An 18,388-nucleotide genomic window follows, 5' to 3' on the forward strand; every position below is an offset into this window, starting at 1 on the left:
TTTATTTAAAATACGGACACCAGGCTTTCTGACTACCCTTGCCCCTAGCTTAACTTTTTAAACTTTCACCTAGAGTTTGCATTCCAGGATTAGTTCAAAGAGACTTTGTTTTACATTAAGGATTCATAGTCTGATGTCTCTCAGTCCTTTTCCCCCCTCGCCGGGGTCAGGTGCCAGATCAGTGTAAAAACAACATCCCTCCTTCAATGGCTCCTTACAATTCCCAAGTTAAATTGTTCTGTGTTTTTACTTTAACTGGCTGGAGTCACTGGGTTTGTTCAGCCTGGAGGAGGCTGAGGGGAGAGCTCATGGTGGCTACAGCTTCATCACAAGGGGAGCAGGGCCGAGTCTTCTCTCTGGTGACCAGTGACAGAACCCCAGGGAATCTCCCGTGTGAGGAAAGGCTGAGGGAGCTGGGGCTCTGGAGCTGGACAAGAGGACACTGAGGGGGGACTCATTCATGGGGATCAATATGGAAAGGGGGAGTGTCAGGAGGATGGAGCCAGGCTCTTCTGGGTGACAGCCAATGACAGGACAAGGGGTAATGGGTTCAAACCAGAACACAAAAGGTTCCACTTAAATTTGAGAAGAAACTTGTTCCTGGTGAGGGTGGCAGAGCCTGGCCCAGGCTGCCCAGGGGGGTTGTGGAGTCTCCTTCTGTGCAGACATTCCAACCCGCCTGGACACCTTCCTGTGTAACCTCATCTGGGTGTTCCTGCTCCATGGGGGGATGGCACTGGATGAGCTTTCCAGGGCCCTTCCAACCCCTGACATTCTGTCATTCTGTGAATGGCAGGAACATGTGCTGGGGAAGGGTCAGTTGGACATTAGCGAAAGGTTCTTCACCCAGAGGTGCTGGACACTGAACAGGCTCCCCAGGGAGGTGTCACAGCCCCAAACCTGACAGTGTTCAAGAAGAGACAGGACAACATCCTCAGACACACGGGTGTCTGTGGGGTGTCCTGTGCAAGGACAACAGTTGGACTCGATGACCCCTATGGGTCCTTCCACCTCAGGACATTCTACGACTCTGTGATTTTAAGGGAAATCAGAGAGCACCGGCAGCGCCCCGGCCCCGTTTCGCCGCGCACAAGATGGCGGCGCGGGGATGACACGGCGGTCACGTGACGCGCGGTGCCGCCCACCGCCGCCGCACGGGACACGGAGCCGCCGCCGCCGCCCAGGGGATCCGCCCGCCCGGCAGCCGCGCCAACCCAACCCAACCCAACCCGACCCGACCCGGCCCGCCGCGGGGCTCCGCGCCGCATGGTGAGCAGCTCGGCCGCGCCGCCGCCGCCTCAGCGCGGAGCCGGGCGGTGGGGCCGGCCGCAGGCCCGGGGGTGGTGGTGGTTGCGGCGGCGGGTGACAGCGGCGATGGGGCTGCCGCTACCTGAGGCGGGGCCGCGTAGCGGCGGGGCCTGGCCGCGGCTCGGGGATCCCGGCTCCTCAGCCCGGCGACGGCCCCTGCAGCCTTGGTGGATCCGCGGGGTGTGTCCAGGGCCCCTCAGCCGTGCGGCCCGGGGGAGCTCTGGTCCCCTCAGCTCGGGGGATGCGGTTCCCTCAGCCCCGGGGGCTCTCAGGGTCTCGGGTCCCCTCAGCCTGGGGGAGCTCTGTTCCCCTCAGCCCCGGGGGCTCTAAGGGTCTCGGGTCCCCTCAGTCCGGGGCCCAGGGAAGTGCTGGTCCCCTCAGCCCCGGGGTCTCTGGGGGACTCTGGTCCCCTCAGCCCCAGGAGAGGTTCTGTTTCCCTCAGCCCCTGTGCCTGTTCGGGTCTGTTCCCCTTCTCCCCAGGGTGCCGGAGTGGGGATCCAGCCACCCCTGCCCCGGAGGGTCTGGGGGGCATGTGGTCCCCTCAGCTGGGGTGGGACGGTGGAGCTGAGCTCAGTCCCCTCAGCCCAGGGGGGGCCTTAGGAGCCTCCTTAGGCCCGGCCTGGGCCCACCTCCAGCCCAGGGGCTGCTTGGTCCCCTCCGCTCCCTGGGTGCCAAGGCGCCAAGAGCAGCTGGAGGCATGTGCTGTGAGGGGGCAGGAGATCCCAGCCACCCCGACCACTTTGGGGGCTGTGACAGCGGCGTTAGGGCTGCACCACCTCCCTGGGTCCTGGTTTTGTGGGGTGATGGCGGCTTGAGGGCCTTGGGGACAAAGAGGCTGGAGGGCAGAACGGGGGGAGAGAAGGAGAGGCACCAGCACCATCACTGGCACCCTGGCAGCTGGGCGTGCTCCCTCTTTGCCAGTGCAATTCCTTGCTGATTGACAGGCTGGATTATTTGGGGGTTTTTTGGGTGTATAATGCATGTGGTTCTCTTTTTTTACTGTGTTCCTGCTGGAGGCCCTGTTTTGATCAAGGTTTCTAATTTATTATATTTTGTGTGAAAACCTCATTAATGAAGGCCTTCAGGCGCCGTCAATACGCAAGGCAAGGATGGAAAGAGAGAGTAAAGGGCATTGTTTGTAAAAAATGGGAGCTCTGCCATATTGACATGGTTCTGTTGAAGGCTGCTGATGCAGGCAGCCTCCCTTAGCAGAGCTGGAAATGGGATGTCGATGAACGTCCTCGTGTTGCTTTGGCTGACGGCAGCACCCGTGCATCGCGGTGCGACGACAGGTTTTGCGGCGATTCCTTCAGATTCCGTTCTGCTGCTTCACGTCTCCATGGATTCGAATGATTTCTGTTGCTTTTAATGCCCGTTTGTGAACCAATATAAAATACAGGTGTGGCACCTCACAATTCAGGTCAGTGGAAGCTCTGGAATTGATCTTGGTGGACTTGGCTATGTTTATTTCTGTGGGGAGTAGACCTTGTGTTGGCACACTTTGGTTTTATTTCACATAGTATTTTGGTGGGCGTTGGAATGGCTTCAGCTTTGTGAAGTTGTTTAGAGTTTGGAAAGAGAATGCTATCAACCCTGGTTGATGGTAGACAAAAGATAAAGGCTACTTTTACAATAAAGGTAATAAACTCCCTTTAAATCCAGAGAAATTACCTTGATTTTTCCAGGTTTGTGCATATAGAGCAGAATTAAGTTTAACTCGCGTGCCTTTAAACTGTGTTTGTGGTCTGTGCAACAAACTGTGATTCCCGAATAACTTATCACACTACTTTCCTCTTTCATGTATCAACCTGGAGACAACATGTCTCTACAGGTTTAATTAACTTCTAATGAAAACTTGCAACACTTCTAAATTAAATAAACCACAGTACGTGAATCATTTTCAGAACTTGGAGGTATTTATGAATATTGACTACTCAGAGTTAACGGTATCCTTAAAAGGCAGTGGCTTGGTAGTAGCATCTTGTGGATACCTCTTCTCTGTGCATATTACTGCTTCTCTCAACACTCCTCAAGCTTGAATAGGTGCTGCTTTTAATTAAATAGTTGTTGAGTTCTCTTGAACTGAACAAGTGGAGGAAGAATGGTGATGGCAACTTAAAAATTCTTCCCTTCTTCTGGTCCCGGCTGCTCTGTGTTGTTCCATGTTGGTTAATTGGTGCACTAAATATGGGTGGCCTGGGACTTAATCAGGTTTAATAGCAATTGCAGTCTGGCCGTAAGGCATGGTTGCCGAATTAAGGGCTTTTTAACTGGGGCAACGTGGCATCCTGTAAGAAATGCTCAGACAAAAATAATCCAGGCCCTTGTTAGCCAGCATGTCAGGAAGGGCCTGTTTGGAGTAAGAAAATAAAATGAATTAATCTGTATAGCATCACCAAAAACAAAGTAGGAGGTTTGCACGTGTCTGTGAGCGCTGCTTTTGTCGAATGTGACACGAGATCCTCTCACGGTGTGGTTCCCAGAGACACGTGGTGCGCAGGAAGGATTTTTAAGGCTTCACAGCGAGGTAGGTCCAAACTGGTCTTTGCTGAAATAGAGCGGAGCACCTGAATGCTATTTCAGTGGTAATTCAAGTGCGACACATCAAAACCAACTAGATGTGGAAAAAATGCTCTGAAGTAGAGGTGAGCTTAAAATGAGCTGCAAAACCTGAGTTCTGAGAGGTTTTGAGGGTCGTGAACTGACCTCTTGTGGACTGTCAGTGTTTTCCAAAGGGTTTTGGTCTCATTGGAGAAGTGTGTGGCATCATTCAATTTAGTAATTAAGTCTTCTTCCCTCCTCACAAAAGGCTGGGGGGAAAAGCAGAAGACGGAAGGAGGTATGAAACCTACTGGCTTTTTGTGATGCTTTCATCCCAAATACATCTTGTGCTTTTGAAAGTCTACTTTGCAGAGGCAGCATGTTTGGTGCAGGTCGCTTGGGCTTGTCTTTTGTTGATAAAAAGAACATCCATCCTATAAGCTACTAAGGTAACTGGCTTCCCTGTGCTGCCTATAGTTCATTAATGTAAGTGAATATTTAAACTTCTTTAAAATGTTTGTATTTTTTCTTTGGTGTTATCAAACGTTTTAATGTAGTTGGGGGAGGAAACCTTGAAAGTACTGCTTGAGCTTTGTACTGATACAGCTCTTGGTCAAGAGCTAAAGAGAAAAGAAACCTTATAGTCTGCTAAATTAGGCTATCTCTTAAAGAAATGCAGCTCTCAAAATGTAGTTATTGCTGTTACTGGTTTTACAGTTCACTCATCCAAATTAGAGGAGCAAGACTCATGTGGAGCAGAACGCGTCCTGTTGATCCTTCCTTCATTGACTTGCGCAGTGCTGCCCTGCTATCCAATTACACACCCCTATTCAAGGAAAAACACTAATAAATCTTTATTGTGAAAGCATCTTCACTAACTGCAGCGTTTGCTTGTGCTAATTTGTGTAGATTTAAACAAACAAACGAATCTCCCTCTTCTTAACTCTAACGCTGTTTTCTCTCTTGGACTTCCCAGCGCTGTCTGCCTTCTGTCTCCCTGATTCTGAAGCTCTTTGGAAGCAGCTTGCTCTGTTTAAGGGAGTTAAGGTGGAACATGTTGCTAGTTGGGAAAAAAAAAACCCAAACACTTAAAGGCATCCCTGAAATCCAGTAGCTTTAGGTTTTCCTCATGCAGGAAGTATAAATGTGTGAAAACCAGCTGCTTTCTTACCTGGTTGGGTGAGGTTGAGGTGAGCATCAGTTGGTGTGAAGGTGGTGAGTGGGGCTGCATTGCCAAAGCCTTCATTGGAAAAAAGAGGCAAGAGGAAACAGTAAAAATGACAGAAGAGGTTGTAATTCCCATCTTAAGAGTTGAAACACCTTTACATGAGGTATCTTGTCCCCCAAACCCCAGTAGTTTGGAAGGAGTTTCTGCTGAAAAAGCAGCCACTTCTTCTCTTTGCTCTCATAGTGTGTGCAGACGTAGCCGTGTGGTATATCTGGAGAGAACTTCTGCAGCCTTGTTTGAAGGAGGATTTTTAATAGCTGTCATCTCTTCCTGTCCAATGCACTCACACTTTTAATTTCCTTGACTAAAAAAGAGCATTGCATTTTGGAGCGTCTTATAGTTTTCCTTGCTGGACCGTCAGTGTATTAGCTTAGCTTGTTGTGTGTTGAATGCCATTCAGTGTCACTCGCAAACGTAATGTTGGGAGAGCTGAGATTTGTGCTAGTTGAATTTTCAAGTCTTACTCTTGAATTTGGTAAAATGGCAAATTCAGGCAATTGAGGTGCCTCAATGGGAAAGTGTATAAGCATTTGCAAATTTGCTCTTGTAAGTGAATCTAACAGCGTGTTTGTGTAGATGCAAGGGGACACCCTGAGCAGACACACCAGGTTTTAATGCAGCTTTACTATCTCTTTTTTTTCTTCTATTGTGGAGTGGTGACAGCTGGCAAAATCCAGTATGTTACAAGTCTTTGTGCTTGACAGCTGTTCAGGGTCATTGTTGACACTAACTTAACCTTAAATACTTCTCTCAAAATGGTAGAGAATACAGAGCCTTTCAGTTCAAATTAAATTTCTCCTCCTGCAGCCATTAGGTACTAATGGAGTTTGGGCTGTTGGTCTTTAAACTCTGTGGCGCTTTCTTCAGATGTCCATGCGTATGACCTTTGGGGCTTTTCTGCGTAAAATAACACTTTCTGCACCTGAAGATTTGTTGGTTTGGGTTTGTGGGGTACTGCTTGTTTGTGTTTTTATTATTATTATTTTTGGTTGGTTGTTTTTTTGTAGAGGACAGTCTGCACAAAAACTCTGGCTTTTAACGCTTTTTTATTCTTAACTTCAGCAAAATAACCGAGGATTAAATAGACACAGAAACAACTCTCAGCACCCACAGGAGACACGACTGCTGTGCTTTTTGCAAGGTAGAGGGTTAAAGATATTAAAGATATTGAAGATATGATTGAAAAGGAGTCATGAAGATTGTTACTGGGCTTTCCTAGTGATATAAATCTGTGTCTCCCTAGATAGCATAGTGCTTTTAAGAAGTTTATCTTGAAAGACGTCCATAAAATCTCTTCATACCACGCTTTGACCTTCTGCCACTGAGCTGGCATTTCATATGGGCTCCTGGCATGAGCTCTCCTGCAACTTTCAAGTAAAAATTTACCAGGCATTGAAAAGTTTGACTCTGCAGTCGAGCACCGTGCCAAGCTATAAAAGCGCTATTTGTACACGGAATGGATTTTTGCTTGCTAGGGAGGCTTGGGTAGCGTTTCAATAGCTGCATATAGGAACGGCTTTGAATCTACATACTAATGAAACAGCTCCATCTAAATCGAGCTATAGTGTCTCTTTTGCTCTGAAGTCTGTGCTTTGCCTTCCCTGTGCTCTCTTCTGCAGAGAGTTTTATGTCATCAGATTATATTGCTCTGGAAAACTTTTATCAGGGAGGTTAATTTAAAACTATTTTGAAAGGCTTAAAAATGACTCCTGGTGTTACGGTGATGGGAAAGACCTTGAAAAGCACCTTGAGGGCGATTGCTGCAAAAATACCTGCTCGGCTGTGCCAATGGCACACGGATCATAGAGCGTGCTCAGCGTTTGCTGCCGAAGGAACTCCGAGGTGCGCACCTTCGGTGTGAGCACCGTTAGCCAGCTTGGCTAGTGCTGGTGCAGCAGGTTTGCTTTAAACCGGAGCGAAAATCCAGCAGCGGTGGGCGAGTTGGGCAGGGGAAGCCTCGCTGCTCACACAGGGTGTGTGAAGAACAGCAGGTGCCAACGTCCTGTCGATTTGGAGAGTTTAGCCAATGCATTTTTAGTCTTAATAATGAGGTGGCCAAGACTTAGGAAGAGGAATGTAGATATTCTTAAAATGCTGAAGTTGGGTGTTTCGAGGGGCAGAGCCCACGTGGGGTGGGTGGTGTTCAAAGCAGCGCTGTGCACAGAGCAAGAACGGACGTAAAAGGGTCAACACAAGCCTGGGATGGTCCCTACTAAATAACTTGACAGAGCATGTCGTTCTGTCTCCACCGGTACTTTTGGGATGCCAGGATATGTGTTTAATGGAGACATGATTTTATGTCTCGCTGTGCTCGGAGAAGCTCGCACTTGCCAAAAGCAATTCTCAGTAATGGGCTGGGGCTTCTTATCCAGTCTCTGTGAAACGGTGCAAAAACCTTATTTCGCAATAATGAGCAATTATCCACAAATTAACAAAATGACTTGTCAGATATTGCCTTTGTTTTCGTGCATGTGCAATCTCCTATTTCAGTTTTTCTCTCTTTCGAAATGTAAATAGGTGGTTTATCAAAGGGCATTTTAAAAACAAGGCCCAAAGCACGTTTTTCGCAAGCGGATTGTTTGCATTCTGACACTTTCTTCAGAATTTCTTTGGAAATGCTTGCAAGCTGAGATGACAGAGACTCATATAGCCGTGTGTCTTGTCCCCAAGCTTTATTTGAGGTTTCTCGGTGCCAAGATGGGATGAGAGGGGAGGAGAAGGAAGAACCTGAGGTAGATGGTAGATACAGATAAGCCAGATGTATGCAATAGAAAAGGCTGTTAACTGTTTTTTTGTTTGTGCCTGTCCAGCTGAGCTGATGTTTACTATGAACTACCTGTTACTCCTTAAAGAAATGAACTTGTGAAAGTTGCTGCTCAGCTCACAGCTCAGCATGGGCCAAGTGAATTGACTGGCAGCATTTTCTATCTGCCTATAGGGAACTCCTCTTGGTGACTTTGTTGAGCTGCCAACCTTTAAAATTCTCTTATGGTTCTTCCCGTTAGACTCCTTTGCTGATACCACTCAAAGTACTTAAGAGGTTAAAAGCAGATTGTTTGCGTTAACTTTGTAATCCCTCTCACACTGATAATAATGCTTTAATACTGTCTGTTTGTTGGTGGATATGAGCAAATATTTAAAATAATTGTCCACGCTAGAAGAATATTTGTCGACTTCATAGTTTGTTTTAGATTTTATTTGTTAAAGATTTGGGAATCTTGTTTCCATGTTCAGGACTTCCTTTTTGGTCTTTTCAAGGTTGTAGCCTGAAAGCAGACTATATACTAAAAATCATAAGGAATTGATGTGTTCCTTCAAATGGCTCCACTGTAACAGCTAGGTGTTGAAATTCAGCCCTCAAGATGCGATGCCATGCTACTGAATGAATTCCTTGTGTTTATTTGCAGACGGGATAGTAACCAGATCGGTGTTTGGCCCTTCTGCCGTAAGCCTCGCTAAAGTAATGAAGTAGAAAATGCTTTGCCTGCCTCTGTCCAGCTGCATTTTCAGCACATACATGATGTGTGTTACAATGTCTGATCTTTGTATTCGTGCCAAGGTATCCTGACACTGTTGGGAATGGAGTTTTACACGTGTTCCTGCTACACGTGGCTGTGTGGACACTGAAGCTCCAGCCTTTACAAGGTGACGGTTCCGGAGTCTGGTCTTGCTGCATGCGCAAAACTCATCATAGCAAATTAAAAGGCCACAACAGCTTGATAATTACGAAAATGCAAATCATATTTGAGTTTGTTTACCTGATTTCAAGAAAAATTAATCTATATTTTGTCTAGACTGCTTAATAAATATAATTAATGAACTAGATCTGAACACTTTGAAGCACAAATAGGTTCAGAAAGACTTTTTTACACTACATGAGAAGGATTAGTTTGTTTTGTGACCTGTATCGAGGTGAAGCCTTTAAATCTTTCACAGGTAGGGTGCTACTGCTTGTAATTGCCTCCTGTTTCCAGCTGGGTTGTGCAGAGTTGGACCTTACAGAGTCAAGTGATTTCTAAGTAGCTGGATATACAAATGCACAAGGCAGTAAATACACCTTGCCCTGTTTAGAACACCAGAAAAAGTAACTGCACCTCGTAATCTTGGTTACTGACACGTATTCAGGGCACACACTTTGGTCCCATTTCTTGTGCGAGCTCATGTATAAACGTTATCATTAGGACTTTTACTAATTGCATGACATTTAGCGTGCATGCAAGTGCTAGTAATAACAGCGTGCTTCTTTCTAAAGCCTCCTGGTTAATGTATTCTGAGTTTTCATCTAAGAAACAGGGCGAATCATTGTGTTCAACACATGGACTGACTCCAGCTGCTCCCTGGAGATGAACTGTTTGAATTCCCCGGGGCGAGGGAGGCTGCTTTTCAGTGGTGCATTGCTCTGTGCTGGTGATTGCGGTGACTGGATTTCACTGGTGCATTGCTCTGAGTTGATGGTTGTGGTGTGGCTTGGTGGCAGGTGAGGTGAGAACACCCTAGAGCTGGGACTCTCTAGAACTACCTGAAGGGCAGTTCTAGCCAGGTGGGGATTGGTCTCTTCTCCCAGGCAGTCAGCAATAGGACAAGGGGCCATGGGCTTCAACTCTGCCAGGGGAAACTGAGGCTGGAGATGAGAAAGCAATTCTTTACAGAGAGAGTGGTCAGGCATTGGAATGGCTGCCCAGGGAGGTGCTGGACTCACCGGCCCTGGAGGTTTTTAAGCTGAGATTGGACATGGCACTTAGTGCCATGATCTAGTCAGTGGGCTGGAGTTGGACCAAGGGTTGGACTTGATGATCTCTGAGGTCTTTTCTGTCGATTCTGTGATTCTGTGACCTCTCGTCCCTGTCCCTAAATCCCTGCTTTGAGGTGGAGATTTGAGGCTGCAGCTTCAATTCCCAGAGAAACCAAAGGTTCAGGTACATCTGTTCGAAGTGGAGCTTTCTGGGCTGAATTAATTCATGACTATCTTAGAGCTGGTTTTATTTTATTTATTTTTCCCTCCTCTTCATCACCGATTTCCAGTGTTAAAGGGCATCCCAGAAGGTTTTGGAGAAATGCTCCCTAGCAGAGTAGAACCTTATTGAGAGGGAAGCAGCAAGAGGGTGAATGTCAGCACCTGGGCTCATGCTGCACATTTTCTGCTCTCGCTACCGCTGTAGTAATTGACTTTTCTTCCAGGTCTGTGTCATGCAAAATCCTAATGGCAATCTCTGCACTGCTGAAGTGGAATAACTTCTGCAGTGAATTATTTGTGACTGATATGTTGCCTGATATTACTCTGGTGCAATTAAGATATTGATACTGCTACATTGTCACTGTAGCAGCCTTGACTAGTCCATCCTCTAGGGAGGGATCTTGTCGCTTATAAAGCCAGTTATCAGTATTTTAGATGAAATGTGTGTGTGCAAATGTATGCCTGCCTTTGGTGGTTATTTTAGACACAAAAAAGTATGAAATCAGCCTAAAATTTAGAGTTGCAGCTTGCAGACACAAGGGGGTTGGTTGTGCAACTTCTTGCATCTTTTTGTCTTTGCTCTTGATGTTGCGAAGTCACTAAAAAAGGCGACAAAACTTCAACTAGAAAGAACAAAAAGTCCATTTATTTCCATAGGCACTGCAAGGTGAAGCATCTGAAGTATTTGAACATGCTGATCTTTCTGTATTTATGGCTTTATAAAAATGGAGGAAGAATGAAATAAAAAGAGGGTTGATCTCTTCATTGGCTTCTCTGGAGGCAGTATTGTTCTCTTCTGGATTTAAGGATTTGTTTCCTTTCCAGGACTGTTTTGCTAACATTTTATTTTCTGTAAAGCAGTGGCGAATTACCGTGTGGCCATTTATGTGAAGTGGCTTAGTAATAACACACATATTTTATTTCTGATGTACTTTTTTTTGAAAAAAGATTTCAAGTCAGCCCCTTAGGAGACAGATTGTCGCCAGGGAAGGTTCAGATTGGATCTTGGGAACAGTTTCTTCCCCAAAGGGCTGTTGAGCATTGGAACAGGCTACCCAGGGCAGTGCTGGAGTCACCATCCCTGGAGGGGTTTAAAAGGCATTTAGACGAGGTTCTTAGGGGCATGGCTTAGTGCTAGAGTTAGGTTATGGTTGGACTCGATGATCCTGAGGATCTCTTCCAACCCAAATGACTCTGTTAGATTGTCTAGAACAAAGCACCTTTTTTAAAAATGTCTTTTTCTTGCCATGATTTCCATTCTCAGGGTGAGGGCAGTACTGTCCCTCCCATGGAACTGCAGGGAGGAGGAAGAGAGCTGGTCCCTTATCCGAAGGCTTTCTTGGATGCTTTACTTATTCCTCAAGTGTCAGTCTTGATATCCAGTATATGTGCAATAAAGTGACACAGTTTTAGGCACAGCATTGAAAAGAAACATACACTTTGCGAGTATTCCCAAATCAAACCCACCAGTTGTGGTACTTCTTGTCGTCAAAGTTTGGAGGTTTGTAGAAGGCTGAGAGATGCAGCTAGCATCAGATGCTTTCAAATCGCCTCTTAGAGCCATCCTACTGGTCTTCTTGCTGTTCATCCATGTCTTCCACCTCCTCATGTTCATTCCCACCTTCTCAAGGCCCTGCCATGTCCTGCTGTCACCACCTTCCTTCCCCCTGGGCTCACAGACATCCCTGGGGGGTGGCTGTTATTTGTGTTTGGGGCTTCTGATAAGGTGACAAGGGACAGGGAGCTTTCTGTTTAAACAGCAGCTGCTGTTGCTAGATCAGTCACCAGGTTTGTGTGCGGTGTTTATATGCTCAAAATATTGCTCTGGTGAGTGTTGTCAAACTCGGATTCTCTTTTTGTGTTCACATGCAATTCATTTCCTTGAAATTTCAGGGAGAGGATGAATATATTCTTGCAGATTCTTTGGAACAACTGGTAGGATGTGCAGCAGATCGAGTGTAAACTGTTTTTTGAATGTGCTAGAACAGGATAGAAAGCCTGGCTTTGGAAGGTCAGCATCAGAAATGTAGGTTATGTGTTAGTTTTTCTTTTGTATTATAGTTCATAGAGAGCGTTTTCCTTTTTCCTTAATGAAACTGCTTCTGCAACTTGTGTCAATCCATCTTTAAGCCTATGTAGAAAGCCCCATGGCTGCATCTGATTAGAGTGGAATCTGCTGCTGCTTTTGGGGACTTCAGAGATCCCTTTTGCAGCCACCAGCTCAGCTGTTAAGCCTATTCCAGTCAAGCCTTTAGTTGTGCCATCCGGGTTGCTGTTCAGCAAACGCCCCTCGGAGTGCAGGCTTGTGTGGGTTGGTGCTTTGGTGTAGTTACTGCCCCTTTAAGAACCAAAAAACCAGTGTGCAGAGCTGCAAGGGAGAGCAGGGAGGATCCTCATCCTGCTTGTGCACGTTTGGATTTTCACCAAGCTGGCTGCCATGAGCCAGAATAGAACAAGCGAAGGCATCCCAGTTATGCTCCCACCCAGGTCATACGTGCCGCTGCGCCGTGCTTGCTCTGCAAGAGATCAGCCTGCGTGTTTACATCCACAAGTGCAAGGGAGATCGCAATTTATGGCTTTCAAGAAGATTTGCTTTTCCCAGCAAATGTGTACATGAGGCTGGAATCGGGGAGAGCTGGCTGCAATTCCTGGCTGTGCAGGGCTGCCTGCATCCCTCCCTCCATCCCTGCTGAGGGGATGGTCCCATTCCAGCCATTAAGAGGAATTAGAAGTTGCTTGGTGAGCCCTAAGACTTTGCAGGTGGCTTTTAGAAGGGTGGAAGAGATTCCTGCTCCTGGCCCTGACGTGTGTCTGGATTTGGGGGCCTGTGGCAGGGGGGAGGTGGATCCAAACCCCATGCTTTTGCCAGATCCCAGGCCCAGCCGGCTTGTCAAATCTGCACTGGAAAGGTTTCTTTTGCTGAAAAGTGGGGTACGCTATGCTACTGATATTTCTAAGGACCTGGGTGCTGCTGGCACATAAATTTCTTGCTTACATTCAGAACTGAAAGTGGGCAACTCCAAAAACAAATCCTGTAAAGCAGCGCTGGTGGGTCAATGTCATGTTAGGCTGCTGAACAGAAATAGGCAGAAACAGCTCTTTTCAAACAGGTTTGCTTTATGTCATTATTTCAATGTTTTTGGTGTTATGTTACTGTTACACCTTCTGAATAAGGCATGGTGGGGTCTTTTGTGCATATGGGGGAAGGTCCTTTATACTGACAGTGACTCCTTGCTCCCAAACACAAGATTTCTCTGAAGCCCCAGCAGCACTTTTCCCTTTTGAGAAGACGTAGCTCAAGTTTCCTCACCTTTGTCCATTATTTTTTAGAGAAGATATGTCGTTTGGTTCGGGTCGGATTTGCAAATACATTGCTGGAGCTCGCTTTTTCTCTTTCCTGCCAACTTAATGGTTTTGCACCTTTCATACTCATCTGATTAACTGTTAAAACTGGCTCTTTGGCGTTTGAAAAGCTAACGGAAAACTTGAGTAACAGATGCATTACAGGAGATGGCCTCTCAAAAAGAGAAGTAGTGCAAAAGCCAAAGTAACGTTTTCCTCATTGGCAGACTTGTTTGGAAGAGTTATTCATCCCTCCAATCTGTGCAGATGCAGCTTTCAGACTCCTATTTGTGGTTTTAGCAGGAGCAGACCAGAGCAAGGAACTGCCCCCTCCCTCTCCAATCCAGTACTTGGTTTCTGCAGGGGACTTGCTTGTCTTTCAAAACTCACAATTTGGTAACTGGATGAGATGTGAAAGTTTAGCATGGAAACTCTCAGAAGAAGGGAAGGCAGCTCTTGCTGACATACAAAGCCCACAGTAAAACTCTTCAAAATGAAGTGTAAAAGGATTGAGGTTGTGTAGTGGAAATGGGGAGATGTTGAGGAAGAGCAGGTGATACGTTGGGGAGAGTAAGTTGCTCGTGCAGCGCAAAACCAGGCTGGTCATGCTTCTGGTTTTGGGGCCTGGGGCTTTAAAAAATAATGCTAGTGGTGGCGAGAGTGTGGCACGGGAGTTCCTCCTTCCCCAGCCCCACGCCTTGGGGTTGGTAGCAGAAGGACGGTCAGACCTCTTCTTGTGTGGCTGTTCTTTCAAAGTGAAAGCGGAATCTTTAAACATAAAGCGTGGATTCCTTAGTTGCATTGGTGACGACTCTGAACTGTTGCTTCAGGGGGAGAGAGCCTGCTGTGGAATAGCCGAGGCTTTGCCAAGTGCCAAGTATTAATAGCTACACAGGAGCCTTCAAGTGCATCTCATGCAGTTGCTTTTGTAGCGCCGGCCAGGTTTTGCTTGTCCTAAAGCAAACAGAGCCCACTCAAAAGCAAATACAAAAGGATGTCTTTTTAATATGGAATTTCTAAATGAGTACTGGTCATCTTCCCCGAAGCCTGGGAGGTAACCACCTCTAAGCATTTGTTAACTGCATAGGAGGGATGTTGCAGCAATGCACAAATGCGTTTCAATATCCAGGAGAAACAAGATTTAAAAGCAATTACTGTAACCTGACAGGGGTGTGGTCTGCAAAATTCCTTTTCCGAGTTGATGGCTTTTGGGTCAAGACAGAGGGTAGGAAAGTTTAAGCATGGGAATAAAATTTCTGCTGCGAACTATGGGCACCTTTGAAAGTTAGATTAACTTTTGTGGCTGGAAGTTCCAACTTGCTTATTTTCCTTAGAGTTTAGCTGTACTTAGGTTGTTGCAGACAAACTCTTGTGCTGCCCTCCTATAGAGATGATGCCTCATCGCTCCCCTGGCCCCTAGCAAGTCACCTGCCACTTGTTAATGTGGCTGTTAAGCGCTTTTAAAAAGCACTCTGAGATTTAAGCATCGTTTGCATCAGACTAGGGTTGTATTGATTTTTAACACAGAGTAATTATTGCCCATCGGCCACGCTTACACACTGCTTTGTAGACTGATTAAAGCAGCCTTGTCATTCTCCCAGGTATCAGCTTGTAACTTTGCTTTTTACTTGCAGTGAATTACTCAAATGCAAACCCAGCTTTATGTGCAGGTCTCTGGCCACTGCAAGGAAAGAACAAATGAATCTCTCTTCCCAGGAAACTCAAGTCAGTCTCTTAGGAGAAAAGAAGTTGCTGCTGAATTGGGTGTGTGTGTCAGCTGGCAGCAAAACCTGGCTGGGATTCGGAGGTCTGTGGCTCCTGTATCATCAGGAGGGTTTCTGCTGTTTTACAGCCCTTGGGGAATAAACCACTTGCAGCATACTGATAGCAGAGCCTCGGCTTGCTTGGCCTCTGGTGACCAGAGAAACAGGCCTGGTTTGGGAAACGTGGGTGCAGGCTGCACCTCAGCTGGTCACCGAGCTCCTCTGCAGCCTCAGCTGTGGAATTTAATACTCCCAGAGAACAAGTGAGTATTGAATTACTGTGCTGTTCGTTACCTGTTCCACGCTGCTCTGATGAGCGGATCTGCCTTTCAGTTTCCTCCTGCTTCCCTTTGATACAACTACGGAACCAACAAAAAAGGAACATGTAAGACAGTTTCGGTGTAATAGCAGATGTGCTGTCTCACTTCGGCTCCACTTAACCTCTGACATTAAGTGGATGTGAGAAATCTGTGAGATGTGCTTGGTAAGCTTTTTAAAACAAGAGAGAAGTCTCACTGTGGAAGAGGGGAGGATGGAACTGTGGCAGAGCTTCAGGCCGTAGTTCTGGGTGTGCATCCCTTCGTTGCTAGCTGTCTGAGGTGAAAATTAGCTCTTGATCAAGAGAAGCTTCTTCAGGAAAAGGTGTGCTCGATATTGGCCAGCTTTCTTCTTTTTCTTTGGCGTTGCTCTCTTCCCTTGTGCAGAACCTGCCGCCCAAGTCTTGCTGTGCGGCTCTGTAGCGTTGGTGCACACCTGTGCTGTCCCTTAACTGCAGGGAAGCATCGCAGGTATGGAGAGAGCAGCCACCGTTTGAGGGTCACTTTGTCCATGTATGTAAATGTTGTGTGAGCTTAAAAAGGAGATCTGCTCTGTGTTCCATGCTTTTGTACCTTTTTCTTTCTCACCTTTGGATTCTCCCCAGAGCAAAGCTTTTACTGCCTTCAGCTCGTGGAACTTGTAGTTAGAAAAGAGCTTCACTAATTTCTATATTCTCAAACCAGGGGTTTCTTTACTTACCCACCACTCAGGAGACACCTGCCCAGTCCCCCGTGTCTTCCTCTTCCACACCCAACCCAGCTTGTTCAATCGTATTGTTTCCCTACTAAGCAAGAGGCAAAAAAGCAGCGTTTGATCTAGTTGGTGAGGGTTGTGACAGGCTCTTTGTAAGCAGCTTGTGACTGCGGTGAAACCACGTGTGAAGGTGATATCAGTGTGACGCTGTAAATCTTGCCACCGTGACTCCAGAAGTGCTGAATGTGAGTTGAAAGTGTAGCTAATGTAACTCAATGTGAAACAGAAACGTCTCGTTCTTGGTCTTTTCAGCTGTTGTGCCTGTGCCCATTCTTGCTTTCCGTCCTGCATCAGATGTTATAGCCTAAAAACAAAATGTGTTGTGCAGAGGGATGGGAAAGGAGATAGCATGACAGATTTTAGCTTTCATTGCTGTCCGCTGGTGAAATCTGCTCCGGGAAATCTCCCTGGGTCAGAGCAGCGCACACAGTTCGTCGGGCGACTGAGACCGAGCCAACGCTCATCTGTTCTCTGGCCTGTAATTAATTCAGACCCCAAACAAATCCAGAGTTTTGAAGAAGGCAGAAGGCTGTTATAATTTCTCTGAGGTGAGCATAACCCTTGTACATCTCTGGAAGTGGAGGGAATAGATTTATTTTCCATGCCACTGCCTTCTGTAGGGACTTGAGAAGGTCTCTTGGTGAGGCGGTGATGAACGGTTGTGCCACTAATTGAAATCACTGGGAGGGCATTGGTAATGGCTCTGTGGTCTGTCTGTGGTAGATCGGTGACCTAATTCAACTAACCAGGATAGTCGTGTCATTTTACAAGTGTTTGGAGAAGAATTTGGGTAGATGGGGAGACTGAATGTTGCTTTTATATTCCAGCCTCTTTGTCTACTTTAGTATTGCCATGTCAATTCAGCGATACAGGGCAACTTTATTGCTCTTTGTACTACCTGGCAGCAAAGACTAAAATCTGTATGGCTTTGAGTTTGACACACCTGAAACCTACTAGAGCAGAGGTGCCGTTTACACACCTACGTGTGTATGGTTCAGATTTAGGCTGGTTTGTGCCTTCCAAGAAAGCAAAAGATAACTGATTTGTGAGCATTGCAGAGGCGTTGTGAAACCTGGAGGTGCTGGGTGATCCTGCCTTTCTGCCCTTCCTGTGCTTTCAAAGGTGTACTGCTGTTCTCTTCCTTAACCTAAGACTTGAAAATCTTGCCTGACTTGCTGTTTGTGTTACTCAGACCTCAGAAAGTACTGGAGATGGGTTTGTATGTTGCATTTAAGCAAAATGGTTAATTCCAGAAATTAACATGCCTGGCATTAACTACTTTTCTCACTGGTGTAAGATAAAACTGGAAAATGAGGTCTCATCAATTCTACTGTCCATGGGGTGGTTGTGATGTGCTCTTGGTCTTGCAGCTTGCTCAGCACTAAGCAGTAACTTTGGCTTTTTAGAGCCAGACTGAAATTGTTCTGGCAAATAAGCTGTGATGATTTGTGCAGGTTAGTGCCAGGGCTCTCATCAGGGACCCAAAATAAACTTGTTAGCTTTTGCTTAAACTCTTGAGCCTCGTCTAGTGTTCTTATAGTTCAGTGTTGTGCAAGGCTAGTCTTGAAAAGCAATCATGTAGAGCTGAAGTTAACCTCATGGAGGGGAAGCACCACGTTGACCAAAGTTTATTCTGACTTACTTTCTTTGGGGTTTCTTTTTGCATATGGGGTTGTCTGGGTTTCACTGCTTATGGTTCCTGTTTATCTGAGGTCTCTGACCACACCAGGCAAATCCCAGCCTGTAAGGCAGGATGAGTAAAGACCTATGTGAAGGTCTAGGTGTTTTTTAGTACCTTACAGGGGAATGGATTATCAAAGAGTAGGGCTTATTTTGCTGCACATAGGTTTTTGGTATTGCTCCAGTGCTGAATAGCATCTCCTATGGTGTTATTTGACATCACATCACTGTTTGAAAAGCTCAGCTTTATTTTTTTTTTCCCCTGTTTATATTTGGTTAATTCTACATTTGTCATGTAGCTTGACGTAAGTCCATGGATTAATTAGGTGCTTTATGGAAGTGAGGAACAGGAGCAGAACCAGCTTGCGGTTGGGAATTCCCTGGCAGGGGTGAGTGGTGAAACCACAACCCAAGAAACATTCACCTGGAGCTACGGGGTGGAAAAATAACTGCCCTGATCAATGGGGCTACAGCTCTGGTGTAGTGGGGCTGGAGATAACT

General features: G+C 46.4%; 1 protein-coding gene across 7 annotated transcripts in view; it reads left to right on the forward strand.

The window, feature by feature from the left end:
* SGMS1 (sphingomyelin synthase 1) overlaps positions 1-18,388 on the forward strand; it is a 114,470-nt gene that overhangs the window by 21,060 nt on the left and 75,022 nt on the right. The window contains exon 1 of one of the 7 annotated variants that reach the window (XM_065068150.1): positions 1,146-1,269. The exons of the other annotated variants lie outside the window; for them this stretch is intronic. The gene's annotated coding sequence lies outside the window, so the exon portion shown is untranslated. Of the gene's footprint in view, positions 1-1,145; positions 1,270-18,388 lie in introns of those variants that run through there. 7 annotated transcript variants of the gene reach the window in all.

The sequence above is a fragment of the Columba livia genome, chromosome 6, assembly GCF_036013475.1.
Source record: "Columba livia isolate bColLiv1 breed racing homer chromosome 6, bColLiv1.pat.W.v2, whole genome shotgun sequence".
Lineage (NCBI taxonomy): Eukaryota > Metazoa > Chordata > Aves > Columbiformes > Columbidae > Columba > Columba livia.